Genomic DNA, 18,237 nt, shown 5'->3' with positions numbered 1-18,237 from the left:
TTTAATCAGACATAATCTTCAAATTCAAGCCATTATATAATTCACTCAATCTTGAGCTTTTCATCATTTACAATTCAAAGAATCGTAATAGGCTTGAAATCTAGCAATGCATGCTTCAATATTCAAATTACTCTTCTTCTGATTGGTATATTCTTTTTTTCCTCATTATTTCTATCTGTTGTGGCAAAGAATTGTTAATTAAAACCCTATTCTAAGCACTTACCAACAATGAATATACCTCTGTTATGTCAGAATTTCTTCATCAAAATCTATCAGCTGGTTGTTAGGTTTTGAAGTTGGTATTCAATCAATCTAATACTATATTCATCTGTATCTTCAAAAAAATGTGATCAACTGATCAAGTTCTCTAAATCAACTTCTACCTGCAACAATATCTATTCATTCGCTGATATTCTGTTCTGTTCAATTGGAAATACTTCGTTCAGCTAAGCAACACTGTTTTGTTCCGTCTGACCATACCATTCTGTTTAGTCTGGGGTGCTTACATCACCCAAAGAACACTGTTCTCTTCGATTCTGGGTGCTTACATCACCCGAGAAAAATCTTATAACAAAATCAGTAAGAAATTCAAAAATTTACAAATCAGTAAATTAGATAGTTGAATTTCAAAGATAGATTACACTCACATGCAATTTATCATGTCATCGAATCAAGTAATGCATAATCATGCAAAACTATAAATGCATGTGACTCTATCTACCCCGCTCAGCTTCTATCTCAGTCCAAGAAACTTATGCTCTGATACCACCTGTTGTGGGGACCTCGGGTTGCTAATCTCGTCTTAGGGCAACTAATGATTAATTAAACAATTAATCAAACAATTAGGAGTAATAAAACCAAAGGCTAAATTTTTTTTTAAAAAAAAACATCACCTCGCTCGATCGGATGAACTCGTCCGATCGAGCGAGCCCAACATGCTTAATTTTTTGCCTTTGAAAATTACAGGCCGCGCTCGATCGCACGTACTCACGCGATCGAGTGGGCTGCCTGCTTCTAAAATTTTGCCGAATCAATTGCTGTCAAAAATTGGAACCATGGCATGATTCTTAAAATAAAATCAAGTTTAGACATGATATAAAATCTGGGAACATACATACATTCATATACTAAGTCCCTAGCATCAAATCATGCATTTATTACATCAATGAATAGCCCAAAAATCATGAAACTACAAGTTATTCAACATAGCATAAACAAACTTCAAGTCTCAAGTTTCTTGCTAAGTTTGATGCTATCTATATACCATTCTTTATCTTAAACCCGAGTCCACACTTGCTACATCTTTCTCCCGAGCTATCAATGTCGTCTTTGAATAACTTCTGCCCCATCTGTTGCCATGCACACATACAAAACAAAGCAACAGCCGGATAAACTCCGGTGAGAATATGATTCCTAGTATAATAAACATATAAATTCTTTAAATAAATTCATATCAACTCTAAACATGTCAACTCAAGAATAGAGTAAAATAACGCATATATCGACTCAAACTTCAAATCAATACTTCAATTTATATAGCGCGCTTACCTCAAGAATTGATTCTTATCACTTCATTGCCATCAAGATTTGTAACCGATCTTGACATAGATATCCATCTATCGTCGTCTCATCAGACTCAAAAATAAGGTCCATCTGACCTTGGCATTAGAATCAATTCAATATCATCATATCATATCAAAAGCAATAAAGATCCACTACCTGTGATGGATCGACAATAATATAAGTTCTACCTCAAGAACAAGTACATAAACAAGTATGTGATTTGTTCGGGATAACTCAAGAAGCATCATTCTCGAATATCGAATCCCTGAATCTGGATGTCATCTTATACATTTAATTCTCGAGTTTGCAATGTTCCACATCTGGATAAGAAGTACAACAACTCATAGCAAATCTGCTCATTCAAATAACATTCAATCTTCAAGGTAGAACAACTTCAAGCATCTAGCTGATCTTAATCGATTCCAAATTTGCATTCTCGAGCTCATCAAGCTTCAAACCAATTCTGGAAAATGGATTATAACAAGCTATAACATCAGCTTTTAAATCATTTCAACATATCTTAATCAAAAGACATCAAAAACGGCTTCAATCATAACTTCTTCTTCTTCGGTTCAAATTCTAAGTTCTTGACTGGTAGCCTTTAAAACCAATCTGAAATGAAAGAATAAAAGTGTTACAACACCAATATCATTTCAAATAATGTTTTAGCTCAATCATTGGCTATCAAAACGGTGTCAAAACATCAACCGACGGCGTAGCGATTAAAAATCGATAACCGACTTGATATCGAATTCATTATTAACTTCTTACCAACTTCTAATCACTTCATATCATTCATACTCCTCATATCAGCAGCTATAATCGTATGCTAACAATTCAAATACATGCTGAAATACTCATAAGTTCATCTAACAATAAATCATCGATCCGGTCTCGACAACGAAACACATAAAAATCATGAACATGAAACTATACCAAAGTACTGATCTCTGCCAAATTTCGTTCTTCAAAACATGCCGAGATGATTAAATACTTACATCAAATCGAAGGGCTCGTCTCAAGGATTCCAGAACATTTTTCGGAATCGAAATCGGACAATTGGATCAAAAGTTACGACGATTTAAAAATCAGAAAGCAAAAGAAAGAAAAGGTCTCGGCTCTTTCTCTGTTCTCAATTCTGAATTCCTTAACAAAATGCACGTGTACATGCTGATAATCTGATTAAAAATCGGATATGTGTTGCATAATTTCAATTTAGTCCCTCAAGTCTTCATTAATTGCAATTCAGTCCTCGGTCCTCTTTTTAATTCAATTTCAATCCTAAATAATTTAAGAATATTAGAATTTAAATCGAAACTCTAAATATTCCAAAATTAAATATACTCGGATTAAAATTAAATAAATTTGGATTAATTAAATAATCCCGGCCTTCTGCATTTTAGCCCTTCAAACTTCGATATTTTCAAATGAGTCTCTGATCGGGTTTCATTGTCAAAATCAATCTTCTTTAATTCCCGAAACATGGAATTTAATCTTAAATTCCATAAATATTCAAATCGAATATTTATTCTTTTAATTTAAGAATTCTCGGAATTTAATTCTCAAAATCCGTAAATTCTCAAATTAAATATTTTCGGCTCGAAAATTAAATCTATCATTTCCATAACTTCTTACATCAATATTAGCCCATAATATGGAATTTAATTCTCAAATTCCATAATTAATAATTTAATATTTTCGGGCCTTACAGGAACATTGCTCGAGGTTGTGGAGCTGCAGCAGGGGTGTGCCCTAGTTGTGGGATAGTCGCCATCAGTGGGCTGACGAAGGACGCAGGTATAGCTATGGTCTCCTTAAATTATTTCGGAGTATGCAATAGTTTAGTTAAGGCTTTTAGAGCTTAAATAATGATGCATGGGTATTTGCATTGTAGAGTTGATGATAGACTTGTAACCTAAAGTGGGACTGCTAGGACTGCCTGTAGTAAGGTACATAAGTACAAACTGAGATAGCCAGCGGGTTTTTCATTCTTATATGTTGCATTTGTGAGTCATATTATTATGCAGCATGTGCATATCATATTGTGCCTGTCCATCTTTTGAGATGAGTCATGTAGGGCCGCTCAGCGCTGTTCGGACGATTGATGTCGAGCGCCCCGCTACCGACGGGCCTGCCGACACTGACATCTGTAAGACACGGTCTACGTCCTGTAGGAATGAGCAGTATGCACAGGGTTTGCTCCCCGTGTTGTACCACTCATGTCCTAGGCGCCATTACTGAGCAGTTGTATACAGTTATCCCAGATACGGATACCCTATCATTTGCATGCATCATATTTGTATGTTTTACCCAGTGCTTTTGTATTGAGCTTAGAGCTCACGTCCAGTATTTTCTGTATACTCTGGACACCCCATTCGATGGGGTAGATATAGGTGCAGGGTGGAGCACCAGGGGCTTGGAGTAGCCAGTGACCAGTGAAGACAGCGGGATTAGCTGTAGGTTTTTCTTTTTGGTTTATTTATTCGATTGAGTTGTATAATCGAATTTATTCAACATGTTGTATTCTGCCGGTCTGCTTTTATTTAAGTCTTCCGCAGCGATTTATTTTAATGCATGCTTAATTATGCTCTTAACTCTGATTAGGTAGTGGATCCGAGTTGGATTGCTACACTTTTTGGTATCAGAGCGGCATGCAATAAACTTGAGATATAGTATTAAGACTTTGGGTTATCCTTATAGGATTGATGAGACCTTGGAAGAGGTGATGATGCGGCGATTAGATTGCCCAAGGATTATCATCATCGGCAGGATTTCTGAAGATTTGGCTTATGACATTCCAACAAGTGCGGACAGCAGCGATGAGTTGTGGATAGAGTTTCCTTGTGATAGGAGTTATCCAAGATACTGGATGGGATATTGTTTCGAGACTTAGACTCGAATAGGAGAATTGCTTCATGATGATTGACTTCATCAGTATTGGATTATATCAGATACTAAGGATTGTACAGGATTATTTGAGAGGTGAGGGAAGCATGGCCTATACCCGTGAAACCTTGGTGATTGTCCAGGTGGGTTATCGTGGTAAGCTACCTTAAGTCTTGAATTGTTGCACAATCATAGCGAGGATATAATCAGGAACGTGTTCGAAGATTGTGGAAATCTTTGGGATTCTTTAGTAATGATTATTGGACTTGACGAATCGTGATGTTCATCTTGAATGAACGAGGAAAGGATACTGAGTCCAGTGATTGCGATAAGTACTATCTGATATTTTCAGAGGTTGAGCGTAGGATTTTCCATAAGATGGAAATGATCTAGGTTGATAGATTGCAAGTGAATCTTGGGCTTAGTTTGTCTTGATGTTCGCCTTGGGTGAACAAGACAAACGATTAGTAGTACTAAAGTGGCACGAGAATTGTGCTAATGACTACTAGGGACTATTGGATAACTCTGTCGGAGTTAGGATGATTAAGTTCAGAATACGAAGCAGCGGTTAGTAGTGCTGAAAAGGCGCAGGACTTGTGCCAAGTAAACTACTTATGTACTGTGATCTGACACCGTTTGGAATGGAACGGAGGCATCTGATGCAATCATTCGATTTTTCCTAAGTGTTTGGAAATGGGTCTTTGTGGCAGCTGAGTCATGGATTTTGACCGAGCCATGTAGATCGAATGATCAGAGATGGTCTGATGAGTGCGAGCCTAAATAGATTGATGAATTCGATTGGTTGAGCCAATCAAGGTTGATCAGGATGTAGCAACTAAGAAATACTTGGGATAGTATTTTGTCGCTTAGTGCTTGGGAGATGAGTACTGAGTACGGTCTTGGAGCAGGTGATGCCTTATAGTGTCTAGGTTGCCAGAGACGAATCTACTAAAATATTGCAATTGACTTGTATGGTCAAGTTAAGTGTTAACTTGAGAAGGGAAACAAGCGAAGGAATTGGTAGCTCATCGGATAGTGTTCTTGCGATGATGTCTTAGTATACCGTTGGGTTTGGGATCCAACGAGGATTGGATACTTATATGGACATAAGTGGTTTGATCGTGAGGGTGACATTTGCTGAGATCTAGTTCTCAAGGTCCGGCAGGGGGGTGTCATTAATTTTCAGCATGTAAGTGCTTGAGATCATTGATATGATCGAGACAGTCGTAGATCGACTTAGTGGCCAACAAGATTGCTGTGGGAATTGAAGATTTCGCAAGGTAGAGATGAAGCAACTTTGTTCTTTCCAGTCAACAAGCCACATTCATGCGGGTTGTTTGTCAAGAATATTGCGCGTTAGCAATAATCGATATTTGGATGTGCGTCGGGTGACAAGTTACTTCGAGCACAAGTGTTTCCCAGGATCGACTAGGGAATCGACAAATTAGTTCGTTCAATGCTGAGACTGATGCGTTCAACAAGGTAGTGATTTACCTATTGAGAATCCGTTGGAATTTAGTTCCCAGGATCATTATATTCGACCTTGTGAGGTTGGGACGAGCAATGATGATATCATCAGAGAATCCGAGTTGAGTTATACCAGGTGCAATGACTGTCGAGTTTCGAGACGGAACAGGAAGCGTTTCCATGTGTCTGTGCACTGTGGAATGTCCCAGTCGGGCATATTGGTGGGAGCTTGCCTTAGTCTTGATGTGTGTACAGTGATTTCGATTATGTATAACTATCGGGAGGATGTCCATCGATTGAATTCATGAGGTGAATAACCTAGGATCGAGATGGTGTAGATCATCAGAGGCGTGATGACTTCCATTGCAGTGTATGCGTGACTTCGCAGGCCAGTGGCTAGAAGATGACTTAGCGTAATTATTAGCAAGCGATAATAGTTTTCATCAGGGCACAATACTGAGTTATACTAAGAGACATGAACTGTGATTGGTACTAGACTGGATGGTTTGAGTTCCCAGTGATTGCTTGGGAAGCTTGTTCACTTCGGTAGGGCATAGGAAGCATGAACAGTCTAGAATCATGTGAAGCAGTTATGTTGTAGTATGACCTTTTTTCAACTAGATCCTCTTGGGGAGAGATTCGGTCCTTGTTATGTCAGCACAGTGTTGGGATTGGTGTTTCCTGACTAGAGGTGTTGAGCATCGAGAACTTTTGGAACCATTAGATGGTTAGATTCAATTTGTGATTCGATGAATGTCGTAAGCCAGTCGGGTTATGATTTGGTCTTCGGTAGTCTAAGACTTTTATTTGGAACGATGATCTCGATCAAACGAGTGTTTGTATCCTTCATGGTCAGTGAGATCGTGGTCAGGATGGAAGATGTATCAGTGTTGTGATATATTAGTGCTAGAGGAGTTCCACTGTCGACTGGTAGCGCAGTAATCTTTAGATTGGGAGAATGTTAATGCGGTTTAGCATTAATGGAGTTCGCAGGGAATTCGACAAGAGTCTGAGTGTGTTGGAAGCTATTTCGAACAGACACTCGAGCAAGGGTATTTAGTACGTTCTTGAGGTTTTACCCTAGAATTCGAGGACGAAATCTTTTAAGGGGGGGGGGGGGGGAGAATGTAGTGACCCGTATCCGAAATTACTGATTAATGCATAATTAATCATGTAATCATGTTTAGATTAAGTAAAACATGATTAAAGAAATTTCAAATGGGTAAACGGAGTCCAGAAATGGATTCAGGACACTCGAAAATTGTGGGTAAGGTTAGAGGGGTTCGGATGCTCCGAACTTGAGTTCGGAGGATCCGAACATGGACGGAGCCGGGCTTCGGAGGCTCTGAAGACTTCGGACTCTCCGAAGTGGGTTCGGACGATCCGAACTATAACCCAACCAGCTGTCCCAAAATATTATGTCATTGGTGATGTCATCAGGGAGATATTCGGACGATCCGAAGGTTGAGTTCGGTCCATCTGAACAGTGTATCAGACAGGTGCATGGTTGCATGCGAATGGATTGACACGTGGCGGAGATCGGACGATCTGATTAGATGATCGGATGGCCCAAAGCAGATCGGACTCTCTGAAGTCAAGATCAGACGGCCCGAACGTGTTCTATAAATATGAGGTCCGAGATCCTCCATTCCGAATTCCTCTCCTTCGCCCACGTAGCTCTATTTTAGGGCTTTGGGTACTCTTATTTTAGAGTTGGAGTAGGAAATATATTCTAACATAGTTAGACAGTGTCTGACATAGTAGCAGAGCAGTGCTCGTGTAGGGGAACAGTGCTCGAGGCTGTGGAGCTGCAGCAGGGGTGTGCCCTAGTTGCGGGATAGTCGCCATCAGTGGGCTGACGACGGACGCAGGTATAGCTATGATCTCCTTAAATTATTTATGAGTATGCAATAGCTTAGTTAAGACTTTTAGAGCTTAAATAATGATGCATGAGTATTTGCATTGTAGAGTTGATGATAGGCTTGGAACCTAGAGTGGGACTGCTAGGACTGCCTGTAGTAAGGTACGTAAGTACAGACTGAGATAGCCAACGGATTTTTTATGCTTATATGTTGCATTTTTGTGTCATATTATTATACAGCATGTGCATATCATATTGTGCCTGTCCATCTTTTGAGATGATTCATGTAGGGCCGCTCAGCCCTGTTCGGACGGTTGATGTCGAGCGCCCTGCTACCGACGGGTCAGCCGGCACTGACATCTGTAAGACATGGTCTACGTCCTGTAGGAATGAGCAGTGTGCGCAGGGTTTTCTTCCCGGGTTGTACCACTCATGTCCTAGGCGCCATTACTGAGCAGTTGTATACAGTTATCCCAGATACGGATACCCTATCATTTGCATGCATCATATTTGTATGTTTTACCCAGTGCTTTCGTATTGAGCTTAGAGCTCACGTCCAGTCTTTTCTGTATATCTGGACACCCCATTCGACGGGGCAGGTATAGGTGCAGGGTGGAGCACCAGGGGCTTGGAGTAGCCAGTGACCAGTGAAGACAGCGAGATTAGCTGTAGGTTTTGCCTTTTGGTTTATTTATTCGATTGGGTTGTATAATCGAATTTATTCAACCGGTTGTATTCTGCCGGTCTGATTTTATTTAAGTCTTCCGCAGAGATTTATTTTAATACATGCTTAATTATGCTCTTAACTCTGATTAGGTAGTGGATCCGAGTTGGGTTGATACAGAACAGAAAATTATCAATAAGTTAAATATGCTCACGAAAAATGCCAAAAAAAGGTAATATTAAATTTAAATAAAGGCACTCCCATCTCAAGATATCGGACACTCCATTAATATTTCATCTTTGGACAAAATATTAACATGTAAATGATATCTTGATGTAGTAATCAAATACTGATCATAAGAACATATTAAATAATAAATCTTCCTTTGAGCCGATTTATTATTCATATGTAAAACCAAATAATAATCACATATTTATTACCACAACTGCACATGTAATTCTGTTAAATAATAACCTTTCTTTGGGCCGATTAATTATTCACATAAGTTACATGTACAAAACCTTTTATATTTCAAAACAAATTAATTTCCACAATAGAGGTCACTTTGGCGACATGTTGCTTCAATCAATTTATCCCAAAATATATATACCTTAAATGTTCCTTTATTCAAATTTAATATCAAAAAATTGACCCTTTTCTTAAATTTTTTTTTAAGTATTTTGGTCAAAGTCAATTATTTAACCATTGATCATAAGATCAATGCCGACTGGCGGGCAAATCAGGAAATTTACTGGTCATGGGTGATTTTTTCTTGTTGAATTCACATATATTCAAAAATTAACTGACCCATGTATATTGACCCGATAAACTTAATCCATAGAAAATCATCAATTAATTCAAATAATGCAAACCTCATAAGGGATACCGAAAATTGATAGTAAATAACATGACAAATAATAATATTCCTTTGAGCCGATTATTATTCATATGAAAACCAAATAACTATCACAATTTTACCCTTATAGAAACACATATGTAATAATATTAAATATTAATCTTCCTTTGGGCCGATTAATACTCATAAAAATTACATATACAAAACTTTTTATATTTCAAAATAAATTGATTTTAATCAATTCATTTTAAAACATATAAAAATAACCTTATCATTATTTGATTAATTAAAAATTTAAACCTTTAAGCCAAATTATCCTTAAAACCCAAAATAAAATGGGTTTATAACCAAATTATCTGAATATTATCCAAAAATCATGCGATGGGTTAGAAAAATTTACCAAAAAATATTTTTTTGTATTTTTGATTTTCCAGAATATTTTTTTAAAAAAAAAAAATTTTAATTAAAAAAAAAATCAAAAAGGAAAACCCCAAACCCTAACCCATCACCCCTTCTCCACGCCGCCACCACCGCCGCCCATTTCCGGCCAAATTCCGACCGACCAGTTGTTAGGGAAAAATTCCCTATAAACTTAAACCCAGAATCATCATGCTAAATCATTAAGATTAAATACTGTAAACTTAAGCGGAAGCGTACCTTAATTCTTAACAATTGATGCCGATGTTGATCTGCATGATTTGGCCTTCCAGATCAACACGATTTGCCTTGAGAGTTCCTTCAGTTCTCTCACGCTCTCTAACTATTGATGGGAATAGAATAGAATGATTGTGTCGATGTAGACGTCGTGTGATCTGGGGACCATAACCCTTTATTTATATTTTGGGATTCTATTTAAGCCCATCAATCAAATAGGAAAACCCACTAGCATCTACACATTAAAGGCCACATCCTATTAGATACATTAAAGCCCAAATAAACCGAAACTTTATTTAGATCACTTTTATGGGCTAACTTTATTTGACAGTCCACAATACATAATTATTTACTGTTATGAGAACAAGTTGATATCAAGACTCACCTATCAAGAACACAACTTCTGTTATAAACTGATCTCACTAACTTCCTGTGTATGCTTTAATTAAGAACACCAGCAGATTTCAATATGTGTATACACTGTTAATTCACCAGAACACAAACATGAATAACATAACTTGACTGTAATCAGACAGAATAACAATAACAATGCAAATCGATTTACGTGGTTCGGCCACTAGTTACAGTGGCCTACATCCAAGGGGAGAATCAACTCAAACTCTTTTTAATCATTCCAAGAAATGGAGTTCCAATACAGTAACAATACAAGCAATAATCGATCCCAAAAGAAAAACTCAATACAATCAAGATTCTAATTGGACTTCCCTTGATTGCAGATCTTGCTTTCTTCTCGATCGATTATTCCTCCTTAACCCTTTTGTACAGCTTCTTCAAGTAGTAGCACTGTCCTCTTCTTAGGCCTTCAAGATCAGATCATATATTTCTCAAGCTCAATTGATCGATGATATAAATTTATTATATCTCACAGCTCGAGATCAATACACATATATATATCTCGGCCAGTAAGTAGTTATAACTTCTCAACTACTTTTCCAGCTAAGAAATAACCCAGCCCAACATATATGATCCAATTCCTTAGTTTTCCAACTAAGCCTTTTAATTGCTTAATGGCTGGCCCAACAGAGAAGAGTCACATGCATCAACAATCTCCACCTTGACTCTTGAGGTTGGTTGTTCTCCCATCTAGTCCTTTACCTGACTAGTTCCTTTCTTACCATTCCTACCAAGTCCATACAATACTCGAACTTGGATAGAGATAAGGATTTAGTTAATGCATCTGCCGGGTTATGATCCGTGGATATCTTTTTTATAGCTACCTCTCCAGTTGATATAACATCCCTTATAAAGTGTAACCGCACATCTATGTGCTTGGTCCGCTCATGATGAAACTGATGTTTTGATAGATAGATAGCTCTTTGATTATCATAGTAGACTGTCACTCTGTCTTGATTAATGCCCAGCTCAATCATCAAACCTTTCAACCATTTAGCTTCTTTGATAGCTTCAGTAGATGCTATATATTCTGCTTCTGTGGTTGAGAGTGCAACTACTGATTGAAAATTTGACTTCCAAGTAATGGCTGTCCCATAGAGAGTGAATACATATCCTGTTAAGGATTTTCTTGTATCTATGTTACCGGAAAAATCTGAGTCAACAAATCCTCTTACTGGATTTTCTTCTTTGATTTGCCTTCTAAACATCAATACATATTCTGAGGTTCTGTTTACATACCTCATAATCCACTTTAAGGCTTCCCAATGATAGATCCTTGGATTTGACATGAATCTCGAGACTACACTCATGGCGTATGCCAAGTCAGGCCTTGTACATACCATACTATACATTAAGCTTCCAACCCCACTAGCATAAGGTATCTTTTTCATCTTTTGCTTATCTGATATACTTTCTGGACTTTGACATGCAGATAATTTTAGATGCTGTCCAAGTGGAGTTGATACATACCGAACTCATTCATATTGTATCTTGAGATTACTTTCTTCAAACAGGCTTCCTGATTAAGATATATGGTGCACTGACATCTGTCCCTCACTATGCTCATTCCAAGTATCTTACTTGCCTTTCCCAAATCCTTCATTTCAAACTCTGATTTCAACTGTTCCTTTATTATTTTGATCTCTGCAATGCTCTTGCTTGCTATCAAAATATCATCTACATATATCAGTAGATAAACCAGTACTTGATTTCCTTCTTTCTTCAAGTAAATGCAACTGTCAAAATTACTTTTGTCATAGCCTATGCTCACCATGAATTCATGAAACCTTCTGTTCCATTGCCTTGGACTTTGTTTAAGTCCATAGAGTGATCTTTTAAGCAGGCATACCTTATTCTGGTTTTCTGGTTTTATAAACCCCTTTGGCTGCTCCATGTAGATCATTTCTTCTAGTTCACCATGAAGGAAGATAGTCTTTACATCTAATTGCTCAAGTTCCAAATCAAATTGTGTTACCAAAGCAAGCATTATCCTTATTGAGCAATGTCTTACTACAGGGGAATAAATTTCATTGTAATCTATTCTTTTGATTTGTGCAAAACCTTTTGCCACAACTCTAGCCTTATACTTGACTCTTTCAACTTCTGGAGTAACATCCTTGAGTTTAAATACCCATTTGCATCCAAGTATTCTCTGTCTAGGAGGCTTTGTCACTCCCAGGTTTTATTCTTGCTCAAGGAATTCATCTCTTCTCTCATGGCTGCCTCCCACTTATTCATATGTTTGCTTGACATGGCTTTTTCATAAGTACTTGGTTCTGAGTGTTCCAGTTCTTCTGCTACTGCCAAGGCATACCAAACCAAATCTGCCTCCCCAAATTTCTTAGGAGGCTTTATTTCTCTTCTGATCCTGTCCCTGGCTAGATGATATGAGCTCAAGTCTTCTTTCTGATCACTTTGGTCCTTTTCTTCCCATATTTCTTGTTCTGCTTCAGGAATCTCACTTTGAAGCTCCACCTCAACCGGTGATTTCTCAATCCTTTCTGTTTCCAGTGTTTCCTTCTGAGCATTTGCCTTATATCCCATTCTAGACTCATCAAATTTTATATCTCTTGAATTGAAGCACCTTGGGCCTTTGTTTTCCAGATTTCATATCTTGTACCCTTTAACACCTTCTAGATAGCCTATGAAAATGCATCTTACTACTCTTGCATCCAATTTATCTTGCTTTAAATGAGCATAAGCTAGGCATCCAAACACCTTCAATTGTGAATAATCAGATGGCACACCATTCCAAAGTTCCATTGGAGTTTTGAAGTTAAGGGCACTTGATGGACATCTGTTTATCAAATATGTGGCTGTAGAAAGGGCTTCACCCCAAAAGGTCTTTGGGAGACCAGAGTTTAGAAGCATACATCTTACTCTCTCTAATAAAGCTCGATTCATCCTTCAGCCAAGCCATTTTGCTGTGGAGTACCTGGGACTGTTCTATGCCTTGTTATTCCTTGGTTTCTACAGAATTGATTGAACTTTTCTGAGAGATACTCCAAACCATTGTCTGTCCTTAGATGTTTTACCTTCTTTTCTGTCCTGTTTTCCACAGCCAGTAACCAATCTTTAAACTTCTCAAATGCCTCATCCTTTGACTTCAAAACAAAAGTCCATAGCCTTCTTGAGTAGTCATCTATAATGCTCATAAAGTACTTTCCACCCCCATGAGTTTTAGTCTTCGATGGTCCCCATAAGTCAGAGTGTATATAGGCTAGTGGTTGCTTCGAAGTGTGTTTCCCTTGAGTGAATGATACTCTCTTAGACTTTCCCAGCAGGCAGCTTTCACAAAGCTCTAGTGTCTGTATTTTGTCTCCACAGAGAAGTCCTTGTTTTGATAGCTCTTGTAGTCCACGTGCACTAACATGTCCTAGCCTTAGGTGCCACAACTTTGCCTTATCTTGGTGCATTTGAATATTTGCTGAACCACCAACCACTGTGTCACCTTGTAATACATAGAGAGCATTCACCTTTTGAGCTTTCATCATCACAAGTAATCCTTTTGTCACTTTTAGTTTTCCATTCTCAGATTTAAAAGAGTAACCATCAAAATCAAGTGTTCTTAAAGATATCAAGTTCCTCTTAAGCTTTGGAACATACCTTACATCTTTTAGCACCCTGTCCACTTCATCAAACATCCTTATCCTTATAGAACCAATGCCTTTTATCCCACATGCTTTATTATTTCCCAGTAGGACAATTCCTTGATTTGATTCTTCATGGTTCTCAAACCATGATTTTAAAGGGCACGTGTGAAATGAACAGCCAGTGTCCATTATCCATTCATTAGTCACCTCTTTATCTAATATGGTTAATACCTCAGCAGATTCATAGCCATCAGATGCTATGGCTGCTGATTCATCTTCCTTACTTATATCATTGATCTTTTCCTTCCTCTCTGGACAGTTTCTCTTAAAGTGTCCTTCCTTGTGGCAGATAAAACACTTTAAGTTTCCTGTGTAATTCCTTTTGAATTTTCCTTGACTCCTTGATCGAGATCTGAACTTCCTTCCATTTATATTTTTTCTATCAGTTCTTCTTCGAGTCACAAGACTTTCCCTTGAGATTCAATACTCACATTACTCTTCCTTTGCAACTCCTTTGATTGTATGGCCGACATCACCTCCTCAAGAGTTATAGACTGCTCTCTTCCATACAATAAAGCATCCCTGAAGTTTTCATACTTCTTTGGCAAAGCATTCAGGAGTATCAGAGCTTTATCCTCCTCTTCAACCTTGACTTCAATATTTTCAAGATCATCTAATATCTTAGAATACTCATCTATCTGATCTTGAAGATCTTTTTCATCCTTGATCATAAATGAATACAGTCTTTGCTTCATGTACAACCGATTTGCTAGAGACTTTGTCATATAAAGGCTCTCAAGTTTGTTCCATATTGCTGCTGCAGATAATTCACGAGCCACCTCTCGAAGAGGTTTGTCTCCCAAGCACAAGATGATAACACTGTGGGCTTTCTCCAGTATTTCAGTCTTATTCTTGGTATCTGTAGACATTTCTTCCTTGACTTTTAGAGCTTCCATCAGTCCCTGTTGAATCAAGATAGCTCTCATCTTGATCCTCCATAAAGAGAAGTCGTTCTTGCCTGTGAATTTTTTTATATCAAACTTCATAGTTCCCATCTTCAATTCGGTTCCCACGGACGGCGCCACTTGTTATGAGAACAAGTTGATATCAAGACTCACCTATCAAGAACACAACTTCTGTTATAAACTGATCTCACTAACTTCCTGTGTATGCTTTAATTAAGAACACCAGTAGATTTCAATATGTGTATACACTGTAAATTCACCATAACACAAACATGAAGAAAATAACTTGACTGTAATCAGACAGAATAACAATAACAATGCAAATCGATTTACGTGGTTTAGCCACTAGTTACAGTCTACATCCATGGGGAGAATCAACTCAAACTCTTATTAATCAATCCAAGAAATGGAGCTCCAATACAGTAACAATACAAGCAATAATCGATCCCAAAAGAAAAACTCAATACAATCAAGATTCTAATTGGACTTCCCTTGATTGCAGATCTTGCTTTCTTCTCGATCGATTATTCCTCCTTAACCCTTCTGTACTGCTTCCTCAAGGATTAGCACTGTCCTCTTCTTAGGCCTTCAAGATCATATCGTATATTTTTCAAGCTCAATTGATCGATGATATAAATCTATTATATCTCACAGCTCCAGATCAATACACATATATATATATCTCGGCCAGTAAGTAGTTATAACTTCTCAACTACTTTTTAGCTTAGAAATAACCCAGCCCAACATATATGATCCAATTCCTTAGTTTTCCAACTAAGCCTTTTAATTGCTTATGGGCTGGCCTAACAGAGAAGAGTCACATGCATCAACATTTACATATAAGCCCAACATTGGATTTATGATCCAACATTTATGACTCTATTTATTGTTCTATGTGCTTGGGTTACAATAATTTAGTGTAAGAATAATCTTTTTAGTACTTCTTAGGGAGTGTTTGCAATAGATTATGCTTTTATAAAAGTGATTAATTTATAAATTATAAAAAAGTAAAGAAAAGTCAAAAGTTGATAGTGTTTGGAAACAAATGTGAAAATATAAAAATAAAAGTTGGGTACTAGTGTTTGATAAATAAGTGATTAGAGTAATTTTAACAATGACCTTCTTATTATAAGAATCACTTTTGAAGAATCATAATCACCACATGACTAGCTTTTAGATTTCTATTAAGTTAAGCATAAGCTAACACATAATCTAGGTTTAAGAAACACACAAAAATAATTTTTTTAAGCCAAAAGCTAACAATCTCTTTTTTTTAGTGATTGCAAACACTCCCTTAGTAACATAACAAGTGACAAATTAGATACTAGACAACAAAATATAGTCGCCCATTATGATCCTTCTGCCCTTTTCAGCACGTTCTACAGGTAGCGAGGCGAATAGCTCGACCAGCTTCTCTGAAGATATCCATGAAGTGATAGAATTGATGGAGGAACTGATCCAGAACAAGATGGTGAGGATAAAAGAGACTATTGGAAAATTTGAGGAAGATCTCATACATTTGTAGATTTTTCGATTGCTGTGCTGTCAAGATCAGCTCCCAAGGAGCAAAATAATATGGTGGGTTCTCATGAGAAGTTGAAGGAAATATTGGATGTACTCACTGGACAACAATCAAATCGCCAAATCGTAGCGATTGCTGGAATGGGAGGAATCGGTAAAACCAATCTAGCTAACAATGTCTGCCAACATCCATTTATTAAGAATCACTTTTATATTTGTGCTTGGGCTACAATCTCTCAAAAATATAGTGCACGAAATATTATTTATGAAATGCCATCAGAAATTGAACGAAGTAGATCAGAGAGTCATGATTTAAGTGATGTTGCAGCCACGCTAATTATATCAATGTCTTGATGCTATGTTCTCTGAAATTTATCTGTAGAAGCCAAACTCACTACTGAAACATGCTAGAATCGTTAGCAATTTAACTTTACGTTGAATTATTCACTAAACTAAAATGATCACATCCAAATAATCCAACCTTCCTCATCTATTTTGGTTTTGAGAAAATATAGCCAAATTAATAGAATTAACAATTATTTTCATTAATAAATTGCCGATAATAGCCGGATTTACCGAAATTATAGACCAACATTTCAAATTAAAATTGATTTGTTCCATTATTTTGGTTTAACTAAAATATTGTTCCTCGGCACATGCGAGTAGCTAGACATGCCCGACCCAAATTGATGGTGGGTTGGGAATATCCCAGCCCAACCCAACTTGCTATGGGTCGTGGGTTGAGCGAGCCAACTCGAGAAATAAAAAATTCAAAATAAATTTTAAAAATAAAATAAATTATAAAATCAAACATAAAAAATTATAAATGATATACATATTTAAAATATCATTCAAAATAAATAAATCATTATAAATAATATAAAATTTTAAAATTAATCAATTAAACATAATCTTTCCTGTTTTATAAAAGTTGAGGTCATGATAGAAACTAATTTTGGCATGTCAGTCATATCAAAATATGTTTTCCTAATTTCACCATAAACCTTCTATTAAGAAAAATTAAGTTTCTGGTAATTTAAATTTAATTTGGTTACTTATTTTTTGTCTAAAAATGCAAAACTGCTCAGCTGCGTAGTGAGTGGTTGATTGATTTAAAATTTAAACTTTAAATAACCCCAACAATGTAGTGATTAGTGGATTGATTTAAAATTTAAAATTTAAATAACCTTCAACTGTAGTGATTAGTGAATTAATTTAAAATTTTACACACGCAACGCGTGTGCTACGGTCGCTAGTTATGATAAATATATAAGTCACGTAGAACTTATAATCATATATAAAATATTTCAAACAATATAAATTGTTCAAAACTTATAAATCATATATAAAATATTTAAAATATTAATTTTAAAAAAATAAAAAATTTGACGGACCTGCCTACTCCAAGCTGTCCTGCCCCGCCTTGGGTCGTGGCCCAAACGGACCAACCCGTTTAGGCGCGTGCCTAAACGGACGCGCCTAAACGGACGCGCCTAAACGGGCAGCCAATTATTCAACCCAACTCGCCATTTTTTAAAGGCGGGTTGGGTTTACCCGACGAACTCAACCCGAATTGACATATTTAGTTGTGGAAAATTCGACTCAGACGTGTTGATTGAATTATACAATCGTGAACAAAAATTTTATCTTTTTGCACTAGTTGATAATTAAAAATGCTAATTATGTCATCGTTTGCTGTTGCTTGATAGTTCAAACCATTATGAAAGCGAGGTTTAACAAACAAGGCAAAAAATTCAACTATGGCATTGGTTAAAATAAAACGACTTTAATTA

Source organism: Henckelia pumila, chromosome 4 (genome assembly GCF_033568475.1).
Source record: "Henckelia pumila isolate YLH828 chromosome 4, ASM3356847v2, whole genome shotgun sequence".
Classification (NCBI taxonomy): domain Eukaryota; kingdom Viridiplantae; phylum Streptophyta; class Magnoliopsida; order Lamiales; family Gesneriaceae; genus Henckelia; species Henckelia pumila.
The sequence above is the reverse complement of the archived record's forward strand: the minus strand, read 5'-3'. Positions refer to the sequence as shown.